The sequence below is a fragment of the Camelina sativa genome, chromosome 20 (assembly GCF_030686135.1).
Source record: "Camelina sativa cultivar CO46 ecotype springtype chromosome 20, ASM3068613v1".
NCBI classification, from domain to species: domain Eukaryota; kingdom Viridiplantae; phylum Streptophyta; class Magnoliopsida; order Brassicales; family Brassicaceae; genus Camelina; species Camelina sativa.
The window spans coordinates 25,915,962-25,930,566 of NC_141899.1; the positions used below are offsets into that span (position 1 = coordinate 25,915,962).

Consider the following 14,605-nt stretch of genomic DNA (forward strand, 5'->3'; position numbering starts at 1 on the left):
TGGGTAATACTATTGACCGGCGGACAAAACTCCATGGAAGGCACCAAGACCTTGATTGTTCTAGTTACTCTCAAAGGAGAGAACTACTTGTTGTGGGCAAGGACCACGAAGACGACACTATGCGGCCGAGGGCTTTGGACCCATATTACCACGAGTGAGGCTCCCAAGGAAGAGCCTACCAAAGAAGGCAAAGAAGTGGTCACAAGTGGTGAAGACAAATGGTTTCAAGAAGACCAAAGTGTGCTTGCTATCATACAAAACTCTCTTGACGCTCCAATACTCGAAGCCTACTCATATTGCGAGACGGCTAAGGATCTACGAGACACATTACAAAATGTGTTCGATAACACCACAAATTTAAACCGAGTCTTTGAGATCAAGAGGGCCATTAACAACCTAAGCCAAGAAGACATGGAGTTCACCAAACACTTTGGGAAGTTTCGGTCTCTTTGGGCTGAGCTTGAGATGCTTAGACCGGCTACCCTTGATCCGACCATCTTGAACGAGAGGTGTGAGCAAGACAAGGTGTTCGGCCTCCTTCTCACACTGAATCCATCCTACAACGACCTCATCAAGCATATCTTGAGGTCGGACAAGCTTCCTAGCCTAGAGGACGTGTGTAGCCAGATTCAAAAGGAGCACGGCTCCATGGGGCTGTTTGGAAGCAAGGGGGAGCTTGTAACCGCTAACAAGGCTGAAGTAGCGACCGCAAACAAGGGCTACTATCGAGGTGACAACAAGAACCCTCTAGTGTGCAATCATTGCAAGAAGCCGGGTCATTTCAAGAATCAGTGTTGGATTCTTCACCCACATCTTTGAGCCAATCGGTCGATTAAAAACCGTGGAGCACCAAGAGCACATCAAGCGACCGTGGAGCCGCCAAGTGCAGAGCCAAACCAGCGAGTCTCGGATGTGAACGGAACCGCCCTGGCCGCCAACTCTGACCTAGTGAGGAAGTCTGACCTCGATGCTCTCATTAAAGCACTCAAAGAAATCTGCGGTAACTCTTATCTTGCTTTAAATCAATTAAACCGCTTATAGTTGATTCCGGAGCCTCGCATCATATGATTAGTGACTCTAGGCTAATTAGTGAAATTAAACCGGCCAATGGAAATGTGATTATAGCTAATGGTGATAGAGTTCCAGTTAAAGGAATTGGTATTCTAAAGTTATTTGATAAGACACTCAAGCGTTTTATATGCCTAGCTTTACATCGAACTTACTCTCGGTTAAACGAGCCACTACCGATTTAAACTGTTATGCTATCTTTGGTCCTAAAATGTGCATTTTCAGGATATTGAGACCAGTCAAGTTCTTGGACAAGGAGGTTCCAAGGGTGACTTATATGTTCTTGAAGACTTAAATCTATCTTCCTCTAATACATATTGTTTTAGTTCTGTTTCTATAAAAGTAAACAATGCAATATGGCATGCTAGATTAGGACATCCTCACTCTCGTGCCTTAGAGATTATGTTTCCAAGTATTTCTTTTAAAAACAATGAATGTGAAGCTTGTATTCTTGGTAAACATTGCAAAACTGTTTTCCCAAAGTCTTTAACTATTTATGAGAATTGTTTTGATTTGGTTCATTCGGATGTGTGGACTTCTCCATGTTTGTCTAGAGAAAATCAAAAATATTTTGCCACTTTTATTGATGAAAAGTCTAAATATACTTGGTTAACTCTCTTACCTACTAAGGATAGGGTTCTTGAGGCATTTACTAGTTTTCAAAATTTTGTGACTAACCATTACAATGCTAAGATCAAGATCTTAAGGTCAGACAATGGTGGTGAATATACTAGTCATGCCTTCAAACAACACTTGGCCAACCATGGAATCATTCACCAAACCAGTTGTCCCTACACCCCACAACAAAATGGTGTGGCCGAACGAAAGAATAGACATCTTATGGAGGTCGCTCGGTCTATGATGTTTCACACCAACGTTCCTTGGAGGTTTTGGGGAGACGCAGTCCTTGCCGCATGCTATCTCATTAACCGCATTCCCACCAAGATTCTACAAGACGTCTCTCCGTTTGTGGTATTAAATAAAGAAAAACCTACATTTGATCACTTACGCGTATTTGGTTGCACTTTTTTGTGTTGAGACCAGGTGAATTACGCGACAAGCTTGAGGCTAAAAGCACCAAAGCAATGTTCATTGGCTATTCGACTACTCAAAAGGGTTATAAGTGCTATGATCATGAAGCCAAACGGGTCCTAGTCTCCCGGGATGTGAAGTTCGTGGAGTCTCAAGGCTACTACAGCAAGACAAATTGGGAAGACCTACAGGACTTATCAAACTCCTCATCCGATCGGGCAACGAACCTCCGGATCATACTCGAACGACTAGGAGTCACAAACGATCGGGATGCTCCTAATTCACCTGAGTCAAACACACCAAGAGAGCCTGAGCCACCTATGGAAAGCAGCTCCAGGGAGTCTACCACTCAACCCGCTCCAACGGATCAATTAAACCATGAAGAGACTCACTCAGAGAACCTTGAGGATGTGACTCACCCGGAAGAGACCATTGAACAGCATGATAATGATGGAGAAGATGATGATCATGAGGAATTCATCCCACTAAGATGCAGCCAACGCCTAGCAGTAACACCACTAAGACGCAGCCAACGCATTGCCTCACAAAACAAGCCTGTGTACTACAACAATGCTGCGGTAGCACATCCGATTCAAGCAGTATGCACCCTAGCTCATTTTCCTATGGAACATTAGGCTTTTCTTGGCCAGATTGATGCACATTGGGTTCCCCAAACGTATGACAAGGCCAAGGATCATAAGGTTTGGAGAGATGCGGTTCATGCGGAGACTACGGCCATGGAGAAAAACCACACTTGGGATGAGGCTGACCTACCGAAAGGCAAGAAGGCTGTAACATCAAGATGGATCTTCACAATTAAGTACAGAAGTGATGGGGAGATTGAGCGTTACAAGGCCAGACTTGTGGCTCGTGGGTTTACTCAAACGTATGGGGAGGACTATAAGGATACGTTTCCTCTGGTGGCCAAACTACACACAGTTCGAGTTATCCTCTCATTGGCCACTAACTTGGACTGGGAGCTATGGCAAATGGACGTGAAGAACGCGTTCTTACAAGGTGAGCTTGAAGATGAGGTTTACATGCGGCCACCGCCAGGTCTAGAAGACACCATCGGTCCGCAAAAAGTGTTTAAGCTCAACAAGGCTATATATGGCCTTAAGCAATCACTGAGAGCATGGTACCACAAATTGAGTACAACCTTGCTTGGGAGAGGCTTTCGCAAGTAAGAATCAGATCACACACTCTTCACCTTACTAAGTGACAAAGGTATAGTAGTCATTCTAGTATATGTTGATGATATCATCATATCTGGAAGTGACAAGGTAGGAATTCAAGATACTAAAGAGTTTCTCAAATCAGTTTTTGATATTAAGGACCTTGGAGAGCCTAAGTATTTCCTTGGTATAGAAGTATATAGATCCGATGAAGGATTATTCTTATCACAAAGAAAATATGCACTTGATATCTTAAGTGAAGCAGGAAAGCTTGGATCGAGGGCTGTAACCACACCACTTGAGGAAAACTACAAGATAGCCGGAAAGAGGGAGCTTGAGGCAGCTCCATTGGAAGATGTCACACGATATCGACATCTAGTAGGTAAGCTTATATATCTAACCATTACTAGACCTGATCTTTGTTTTGCTGTGAACCAGGTGAGTCAACATATTCAAAACCAAACTAAACATCACTGGAACATGGTGAATCGAATCCTCAAGTACATCAATGGATCACCGGGACAAGGCATATAGATGGAAAGGAACGAGAGCACCGAGTTGGTAGGATATTGCGATGCTGAATATGCCGGAGACCATGGGGATCGTCGTTCAACAACCGGGTACTGCACGTTCTTAGGAGGGAACCTAGTCACGTGGAAAAGCAAGAAACAAAAGGTTGTCTCACTATCGAGTGCGGAGTCCGAGTATAGAGCCATGAGGAAGTTAACTACCGAGCTCATGTGGCTTAAAGCCTTATTGAAGGATCTTGGAGTCGAATCATCAAAGCCTATCACTATGCATTGTGATAATGAAGCAGCCATTCATGTAGCCACCAATTCCGTATTCCACGAGAGAACGAAGCATATCAAAGTAGATTGCCACAAGGTGCGAGAGCAGATTCAACTAGGTGTCACTCTTCCATGCCATACCGACAGCAAAGAACAACTAGCCGACATTTTTATAAAGGCAGCAAGTCTACAAGTATGTGAATACATTCACCCTTAGCTCGGCCTTAAGGATCTCACGAAGCCATGAAGTATCCCTTCCATGGCACCTACACTCTTTTTCCCTTATGTATAGTTTTTCCCAAGTGGTTTTCTATACTAAGTTTTTAATGAGGTAGGTGCTCGTTAGTTCAAGCTTGTCAAGCTTGAGGGGGAGTATGAGAATTTCACACCACGTCCGTACAACCTTGTCCGTACAACCTTGTCCGTACAACACATTCAATGGGCCGTCCGTACAGATGAGAGATGAAGTGAGTCCAGCCCTTGAAGTCAAACACGAGTAAAGCCCTTGAAGAAGAAGCCTTAAGTCTCACCAAAAATATCTAGATCCTTCCTCTCTTAGCCGTTGGAGATCTCAAGCAAGTGGGCGCCTAGAAGAGTCACATGTTGACTTAAGGAAGGAAGGTCACTATCAAGCTATGTAAATCGTGTATAGGATCTTGTAGGAATATGCTTATTCCCTTGTCTATAATTAGGATGTAACTAGGATTCATTTTAAGTAAGAAGTTCTTTTCTTCTTCTACACTTTTATCTCTTACACTGTCTCTCTCGTATACTCTCTCTCGATCACACTCAAACTCTCTTCTTCTACACACTCGATCATCTTACTCTCTTTGTTTCTAAACTTACACTATCCAACCAGCCAGACAGCCAACCGAGGTTCTTTTCTCGGTCTTCACCATTACACAAGGGTGAAGACCTCCAAGTCATTAGGGAAGTAGTACTCTTTTTCCTACCTTGGGTTTGTCCCAATGGGTTTACCAAGGGAGGTTTTAACCAGGCTATGATCCCTAGTGCATGGCCATGGCCGTGGACCACCTTCGGCCACATGGCCATTCTATCTCTCGCTTATTTTTGCTTATGACCGTTGTCTTTTAAAACTATTTCCTGGACGCTGCGTTTTGTTTTAACCCACGTGTTTAGGGTTTAGAGTTCCCTTGTAATGGCCAGCCTATTTAAAGGGCCTGGACTCCATAATGTAAAGGTTAGACTGGTAATAAAAATTAAAGTGTTCCTTATTTCTCGTTTATAGTGATTGAAACAAAACCCTAGAAGCTTCACGAACGGGGTTCGTAAACTTCTAGCTTAGCCGTATCACAAGGAGAGCCATCCCTCTTGTGTCGCTACCTCGTTCCACTTCTACCTCCATCTGTTCAAGGGACTAGCAAGTTGAGAATCTCCTCGCGAACCTCTTACCGTCCGTTCTTATCGTTCCTTGGTGTGTTCCTTTCCGAAATCTCTTTTCATTCATCGTTTCCTGCTGTTCATCGCCTAGCCGAGCCGACTGTTTGCTCCAACCCGCTGGTTCAAGTTTCGTCCGTACGACCGTGGCCTACGTCCGTGGTCCAAGGTCATATTAGTTGGTATCAGAACCGAAAATCCCTCACAAGGTTGTATCTTTCCTCTCTTTACGTTCTTTGATGTATAGCTTGAGATTTGTTTCGTTTTCTCCAAATTTGTGTTCTTGCTAGGCTTGTTAATGTTTGATGTGTGTAGAATTTCACTCCAAATCTTTTACCTGAAAAGACTACACAACGACTGAAAGTGCACAGTTAATCAGTGTAGTATTTTAGGATCGATCCCATAGAGAATAATAGCTAACACAAATTGAATTAAAAGAGAATGAACTATGGCTAAAACTAAATAAGAGATTGGGGTTTGGTTTTCCTAATATCTATTGCAAATAAATAAAAACGGTTTAAAACTATAAGGTTAAGGCGTTGGGCGTTTTGGGAGTCATCTTAGGGTTTTCATGGTTCTAAGCAATATTAAGTGTATGATCTTACAAGTAAATACTAATTTCGGTCTAGGTTCTCAACCACGAAACACTAATGAACTAACAAGCTATTTTCATAGAATGAAAGTCTAAAGTCTTCATACTCTGTTACTCAACTTTCGCAGGCAACGACGCATGTCAACCAGCTAGTTAAACAAGTTCGATACATTCACCAAACTTCGCAACTCAACTTACGCAGGTTACGACGTGAGGTTTCGGTATAACACTAGTTCGGAGAAGTAGGATAACACGGTTAACGGTCCCGTTCTCTAGATCAGCACTTGGTGATCAGGTCAAGCACATGCATTAAGATAAAGATGTCACCAAAAGAACTCTAATATAAAACCGAAAATAAGATCTAACAACCTAATTGAAGCAAACCATGAATTCTCCTTGAATCACCCCATAAAACCCAACAAATAAAACTACTCGCTCATGATGCAAAGGAACAACATTGATATTATAAAGAATAGCATAAAAAACGAATCAAATAACAAAAGGGGTTCAAAGGAAACTTCTCTAGTTGTCACAAAAGTAACTTGATCCCAAAAGCAATGAAAGTATGAAAGAGCAAGAAAGAGTAGAGAGAGAGATTGGTGGCAGATCTTCAAGCTTTGAGAGGGATGAGAGGTTGCGGCTGCTTCTCTGGTCGTGGCTAGGGCGGCTCCAAAAGCTGTAGAATATGCACACTTGAAAACCCTAGGTCTTAAGAGTATTTATAGGGTTTTATCTTGGATTAGGGTTTGTAAAGGTAGAAACGTCTTTTCTTTTTGAGTGCAGGAAAAGGGGCGGCGAAATAGGCTTCTGGACCGTGGAGGAGGCTTGGACTGGGCCGCCGTGATAGTCGCTGGTCAGGCCTTGAATAAAAGCCCATCGGCTGGTCGGTTCTTTCTTACGTCGGTTTATAACACGTCTTGGTAAATTAGGCATAGCTTCCGGATGGATGGATGGATTGACTTGATTACACTTCGAGGAGAAAGATGACTCTTCCAGATTTCCATAGAAACCATGCGCGTCAAAATGTGACTTCGAGGGGGGTATTAAACTTGTATTTTAGAAGATTTTAGACTATTCTTAAAATCACTTGTTATTCAATTAATGATTTTCAATAATCTTCTAAAATTCTATGTTATTCAACTTGGAATCTATGTAAAATCATTTAAAATAATTTACAATCTCTTGTTATTCAATCAATGATTTACAAAACTTATTTGAAATCTACTGTTATTCAATATATCACAACATTTTTTTAAAATACTACTTTGAATGATTTTACAAGACTTTTGTTTGGTTTTTAGTTAAAAAATATGAGTACCAAAATCCTATGTTATAAGGTGGAATTTGTGAGGATTTCATAAAAATAAAAAAAAAAACAAGATAACACAACCCAACCGACGAACCTGAAGCATCGTCTCTTTCTCTCTCAAAACCGTAACTTCACCTCCTGCAATCGATCGAATCCAATGGCCAATAGTACAGAGGATCGGGAAGAATCATCGAATCCAATGGCTAATAGTAACCTCTGAATCCTCTATCTCTCTTGATCCTCTGTGCAATCCTCCGAATCATCAAGGTAACTTCTACTTCTTTCTCCTTCCAACAACCTCGAGTTATAACCTGTAAATAAAATCTCGTTTATGAAAGATTTTTGATTGAGTAATTCTTGTAGCGGCGGTGGCATGGCGTGCTGGTGAGCCATTGGTTATGGAGGAAGGTGAGTCCACCTCAACCTCTTGAGATCAAAATTAAAAGTTGTTTGTACATCTCTCTGTCGTAGTTATCTCTATGCTTGGGAATCTCAGATTTACAGTTCCTCTCTTTTTTCAATAAACCTTGTGTTGAATTTGGCTTGTACGAGTCTCTGATGGAGTCCATTGGAACAGGCTCTTTTGCCACGAATATTTGGCCATGAAGTTGCAGGGTAACCACATTTTTTTCAGATTATGCAAGCATAGGAACAAGTTATGAAAACTAACTTTAACCTTTTAACAATCATGCTTATTCTGGATTTTCTTTTGGTTATACTTCTGCATTTTTTTCAGATTATACTTCTGCATTTTTTCAGATTATACTTCTGTCTATAACCACATTTTAGTTTCGAATATGTGCAGAATTTGATGTGGTTTGAGTGTTCTTAGTGTGATTTAGCAACATTGTTCCGGTGTTTAGCAATTAGCATAAGACTAGTGTGATTTTGCATAAGTTGCAGGGTAAGTTACTTCTGTCTATAACATTTGAATTTGTCTAGGGTCTTGGTATAGGCATTGGTCGAGTGTTAGAGACTTTGCTCATTGGTCAAGTGTCTTCTATGGTGTAGTTATTTGTGAATTGAGTTAAGAAATAGACAACTGGTTTGAATACTGGTATTGTGTCCATGGATGTTTCTGCAGTATAGTGGAGAGCATAGGGGAAGGCGTAACTGAGTTTGAGAAAGGAGATCATTTTACTGCAATTTGCCGGTGGCTCATGGTTTATGGGCTGTTCTTTTTGAGTATATGGGCTTTTTATTTTGTTTTCTTATTAGGGTTAAGAGGGGGGTGCATATATATATCGATCTGTAGCTTTCTTCTGCCTGCACAATTACTATCATCATACTTGAAGTTCATCTCCGTTTCTGAGTTTTTCCTACAGAATTACTTTAATTGTTGTATTTCCACGTTTTGTATCATGAAAGATATAAGAGAACATGGTAATAGCTAGTAGATACCATTGAAAGCAATTTGAAAGCTAGTTTAGCTTAGAAACGTATTGACGGCCATTTAATAATAATACTTGTTAAGATCTGGGGTCTAGCATAACTAATATAAATGTCTGTTTTTTTTTTTGTATTGTGTGGCCATAGTACCATGGAAAATTCAGAGGTAGTGGAAAAAAATAAAAATCCATATAATCATTGGTTAGAACCTGAAAGTAAGATGTTAGTGCAGCTGCTAGTTGATGCAATCAACGATGGTTATCGTGATGCTAGTGGCAAGTTCAGCAAATTAACTGTGGAGACAAGAGTATTAGCAACTCTAAACAAAAATCTTGGTATTAAAAAAACTTATAAAGAGTATACAAATAGGATGAAGGTTTTGAGGGGTAGGTACAACGGCTTGGCAGAACTTTTCCGTTTCAGCTCTGGTTTTGGATGGGATCCTGTAACAAAGAAATTCACAGCTAGAGATGAAGTATGGGATGACTATTTGAAGGTAAGAAATTTTATAGTATACAGTTTGTGAATATAGTAGTGTTTCTTATGTACCAAAATTACTAAAATGGTTTTTATGTTTTGAATAGGCTCATACAAATAAAACTCATTTGCGTGATGATACATTTGAAGATTTCGGAGATTTACACATGATATTTTCAACAAATGTTGCAACTGGAAAAAATGCCATGGGATTAGGTGATGCCATTGATGAAGATACATATCAAGTTGGAGACAATGATGGGATAAATGATTCAAATCGTGTTCAAGTTGAGGATGATGAAGAGGAAAGAGCCTACGAAGATACATCTGTTCAAGAAGTTTCCTCTTCATTAGAGAAAAGAAGAGGGGGAAAGCTACCTCATAGAAAGAAAGCTAGAACTGCTGCACTTAATTCAACCAATGTTTCTGATGAAGTGAACACAGAAATTAGTCACCAGATTTTTGACATGATACAGAAAAGGTGGGAAAAGGAATCCAAAGAAAAAGAAGCTGAGGATAAGGCTACTAATGTGTGGGAAGCTATCAAAGAAATTCCTGATTTGGAGGAAGATCTGCGTTACGAAGCCATGACACTCATTCACCGCTTAGGGATGAAAAATGGGTTCGTTCATATGTCGATAGCAGATCGCAAGGGATGGATCATACAAAACCTTCGTAAACCATGAAAAGGAAGTTGAATGCATGGACTGAAGATGGTTTTCTTTTTCGATAATTTATACTTGTTAGTTTTCATTTTAGTAATACATGATGAGCTTTTCTTTTTATTTATTTATTTAACACTGGTCTTGGTTATTTCTTTTATTTTACATATAAATCAGATTATATTATTTTTCACTTTTCTAGGAAATCAGATTATATTATTATTTGTGCTACGTACTAGTACTAAAAAATGTATACACGTTTATGCTATGTCAAAACAAGATTATACATGTTTTGATTATACATGTTTTGTGTATACATGTTGCATATTTTCATGTTAGTTATAAGATTTGTTTTTGCCGGGTAAAATATAGTTTTTTAGGACATAATGGCGGGTAAAATACATTAGAGGTAGGGTTAATATATATTTGCTGCTCACCCTCATTTGTTTTATTTCCACACACCAGCCGTAGTTTCTCCTTGTAAGTTCCAAATTTTCTCATTGTTCTATGCTTTTGTATCGTTTTGTTTTATGAGACTATATTATGCTTATCGTTCAGTTATCTCTATATTATGCTTATCGTTCATTTTTTCTTTCTCTCTTAGGAGCTGTTTGTTATGATTTATAGCTATGTTATTTTTTTGTGTAGGATTTCAACAATGGATCGCATTGTTCAAGAAAGTGAAGAGATAGAATCTAGAAGAAAAGGAAAAAGAATGAGAAATTTCAAGATAGATGTTGATATTATGTTATTGGTTTTGTCAGCGAGAACTCGATATTTCGTACCGCAGATACCACGCCAGATTAGAAAATCAGCAACAACACTTGGACATGAGTATATACTGAAGGCGTTGGCTGAAACTAAAGAGCGTGAGCATTTTCGAGAGCTATATCGTATGTATCCAGAAGCATTTCTGAAACTATGCTCTATTCTTAGATTGAAGATGGATTTAACCGACACAACATATATTTCTGTTGAAGAAATGCTTGCCACATTTTTGTTCATCGTTGGCCAAAATGCGAGGTACGTTGTAGCTGAAGATAGATTCCAGAGATCAAAATTCTCAATGAGTAAGAGCTTTAACACAATTCTAAAGGCGTTAAAAGCACTTGCTCCAAGCTTTATGGCTAAGCCTGGACTTGCAATTCCTACAAAAATAAAAGACAGCACTCGATTTTATCCTTATTTTAAGGTATGATAAACTTTTTTCTTCTGCTTGTTTCCAAGTATTTCAAAAAATTATATTACTGATATTTTGTTTATATTATTTTTAGGATTGTGTGGGGGCGATTGATGGAACTCATATCCTTGCAATGATACCAGGACAAGACACGGCTAGCTATCGTAATCGAAAAGGACAATTATCGCAAAATGTCTTACCTGCATGTAATTTTGATTTAGAATTTACGTATGTTCTTAGCGGGTGGGAAGGATCAGCTCACGAACTACAAGATGCTTTAACAAGAAACACAAACAAATTAGTAGTTCCTGAAGGTTTGTCTCACTTATATTTGTATAACACTAAATTGTTATGTTATTTATCTGCAATTTATCTCACCTATAATTTTAAACTCCAGGAAAATTTTACCTAGTTGATTGTGGATTCGCCAATCGACGCAGTTTTTTAGCTCCATTCCGAAGTACTCGCCATCATCTGCAAGACTTTAGAAGACAAGGAAAAGACCCTGTAAATCCAAATGAGTTGTTCAACAGTCGTCACTCTAGCTTGCGAAATGTAATAGAGAGGATTTTTGGCATCTTCAAGTCAAGTTTTCACATCTTCAAATATGCACCACCCTTTCCGTATAAGACGCAAGTAGAGTTAGTAATTGCTTGTGTTGGTTTACATAATTATCTCCGCAAAGAATGTCGTTCCGATTTGTTTCCTTCAAAAGAAGATGCTGTCGAAGAAACCAACGTTGATCAAAGAAATGATGAAGAAGAAGAACAGCTTCATGGTACTCAAGAACAACAAAGAGTGCTCGCTAATACATGGAGAGCAAATATAGCTGCAAGCATGTGGACTGATGCTATGAATATGGGGTCATGATGCAGTATGGTGACTATGCTTTATTTTTAGATTGTTTCATATCCTTTGTTGGGTAATTTTTTTTTCTTTTCTCTGTTTTGGTTCTTGTTTAGAAACGGAAAAGTCTTGTTTTCTTTTCTCTGTTTTGAAAACAACTTGCAACCTAGTGATTCGACCAATGTCTTCCTTTTCATGCTCTGTAGACCAAACAACCTGATGTTCATATATTTTACCATGTTTTCCCTTAGTTTATTCACATCTTTTGCATCTTTTGCTATCCATTTAGGCCATTATTGTGTAGCTTTAGCACTAATCATGCATTAGAGTTTAGTTGCATTGCATTTGCATCTTTTCATGCATATTCAGGTGATTTTGGAGCTTAAGGAGCATGGAAGCAATGCTGAGGAGAAGTGAGCCAATCATGAAGGGAAAGCAAGAGAGTTAAGGCTGAAGAACCGAGGTCCAGAGTCCAACTCGACCGCACACTCGACCAAACACTCCACCGTGTGCTGAGGAGGACTCGACCGAGTGGAGAATGCATGAGAGAAGCCAGCTCGACCTGCCACTCGACCGAGCACAGGTCGAGTTGACCGAGCCGTTGACTATTTTGTCTTTTAGTGTTTTTAGGGCTTCCACCTCCTCTCCTATATAAAGCCTTGTACCTGCAGCCACCAAAGTGTGAAACCTTTTTAGAGAGTCAGAAAACTAGTTTTTACTTTTTAAGGAATTATCCCCTTTGCCATTTTATTTTCTTAGATTTTGTACCCTTTTTAAGAAAACTCTTAGATTCTTCAATATTGTTGGTTCCATAACTTTCAATATATTAAGAATTTGGGTTTGATTCCTTTTGCAACATTGTAGATCTTGTTCTTATCTTTCATTTGATGCAAGTTTCGATATTTTCTGGGTTTATGACTTTGATGTTCATCATGTGTTCATGTGAGTAGTGCTTAGGATCTTGAGGATGGGTTAGGCTGGGCTGTGTTTGAGGTTTGTTTGCTTTGGTCAAGCTTGATTGTGGTAGAATCTCTTCTAGGCTAGATGTTCTTAATGCTAATCCTGAACTGAGAGGTTAGGGTTTGATTTCAAGCATCTTAGCATCACACCAATGTTTAAGGAGCATAGATAAGGCTAGATCTAGAGCTTACCATTAGACTTGCTAAGAGATTAGAGGTCTTGTTTGGTATGAGATGTATTGCTTAATGCCTGGTTGTGTAGATTCTTTACTTTGTGAGAACAAGTCTAGAGATGCATAGGTTTGATTGATTCTTGCCATGAGAGTGGAAGAAACTTGTCTTAGATTTATATGTCTAGAGCTCAAAGCTTTGCTTGAGATTTGTTGGCCAAAGTGTGATAACCTCATTCATTAGTCTAGCCCATGAATCCCTCCTCAAGGCCTTCTTTGTTTATTGATTTTTAAGTCTTAATCCTGTTGCTTGCTTGTTGTTTGATTCGTTTTTGCATTGCTCTGTTTCCCGGATTTATCTAGCTCGACCCTGCACTCGATCTACACTCGATCGAGTGCTAGCTCAAGTTCATCCCCAGAACTCTTGTTTATGTTTCGTGTTTTTCCTGTCTTACTTTCTGCATTTTATATTTCATCATAGGACTGTTAGTGACAAACATCCTTTGCATTTGGCTTGACTTAGGCATAATAAGTACATCCTTAGTGATTACAGAACACTCATATTGGATTGACACCTCTTATTCTACAACTGCATAAGGGGAATTGAAACACCCATCCATCCATTCCATATCTCACCATTGCATACATTCATCACCCACACCAAAAAGATCTTGTTTCAATTTGGCGCCGTTGCCCATTTGAGTGTGTTTTTGTGATTAAGTTCGTTTATACACTTGTGAAGTTGCTGGACTCGAATCTTCTGTTGCTGGGTTGTCTTGAGTTTCAGGTACCCACTCGACCGAGCAGTGATCAAGCACTTGATCGAGTCAGAAGCCGTGTACATTTGGACACCGCTTCCCAGTCGACTCAACAACCCACACGAGCCTGAGCTCAATTGTGAACCTGTTCGAGTCTGTACTCGCGTTTGTTGATGCACACAAGGTCTAAGGGGAAAGACAATCTTCAAAGGCTTATTGACAACATCCATAGGAAGCAAAAGGGTTTGGGAAATCAGAGAAGAAGAGTAGTTCAAGTTCAGCAAGAGGATCCACTGATCATGGAGCAACAAGCTAACCATGAGCAGAGACCTAGGCACATTGGTGCTGGAGATGCACCCAACACCCACAACCAAAGGGCTGGTATTGTGCCTCCAACAGTGCCAAACAACAACTTTGAGATCAAAAGTGGATTGATCTCCATGATTCAAGCCAACAAGTTCCATGGGTTGCCAATGGAGGATCCACTAGATCATCTTGATGAGTTTGACATAATCTGTGGTCTTACAAAGATCAATGGAGTGAGTGAAGATGGATTCAAGTTGAGGCTCTTCCCATTCTCACTTGGAGATAAGGCACACCTTTGGGAGAAGACTCTTCCTACTGGAGCAATAACCACATGGGATGCTTGCAAGAAGGCTTTCTTGGCAAAAAATTTCTCAAATGCAAAGATTGCTAGATTGAGGAATGAAATTTCTGGGTTTGCTCAAAGAAACAATGAAAGCTTTTGTGAAGCTTGGGAGAGGTTTAAATGATTCCAGACTCAATGCCCTCATCATGGCTT

At 39.8% G+C, this 14,605-nt stretch overlaps 1 non-coding gene and 2 pseudogenes across 1 annotated transcript; 2 read left to right on the forward strand and 1 right to left on the reverse strand.

Annotated features, from left to right (window-relative positions):
• The first annotated feature begins 8,902 nt into the window (after positions 1–8,902).
• LOC104772699 (uncharacterized protein At2g29880 pseudogene) lies at positions 8,903–9,922 on the forward strand (annotated as a pseudogene).
• Positions 9,923–10,548: 626 nt separating this feature from the next.
• On the forward strand, positions 10,549–11,710 carry LOC104772700 (uncharacterized; annotated as a pseudogene).
• A 2,788-nt stretch (positions 11,711–14,498) lies between these two features.
• On the reverse strand, positions 14,499–14,605 carry LOC147919368 (small nucleolar RNA R71). Its single transcript, XR_015594226.1, has one exon. It is a non-coding gene; the product is annotated as a small nucleolar RNA R71 (small nucleolar RNA).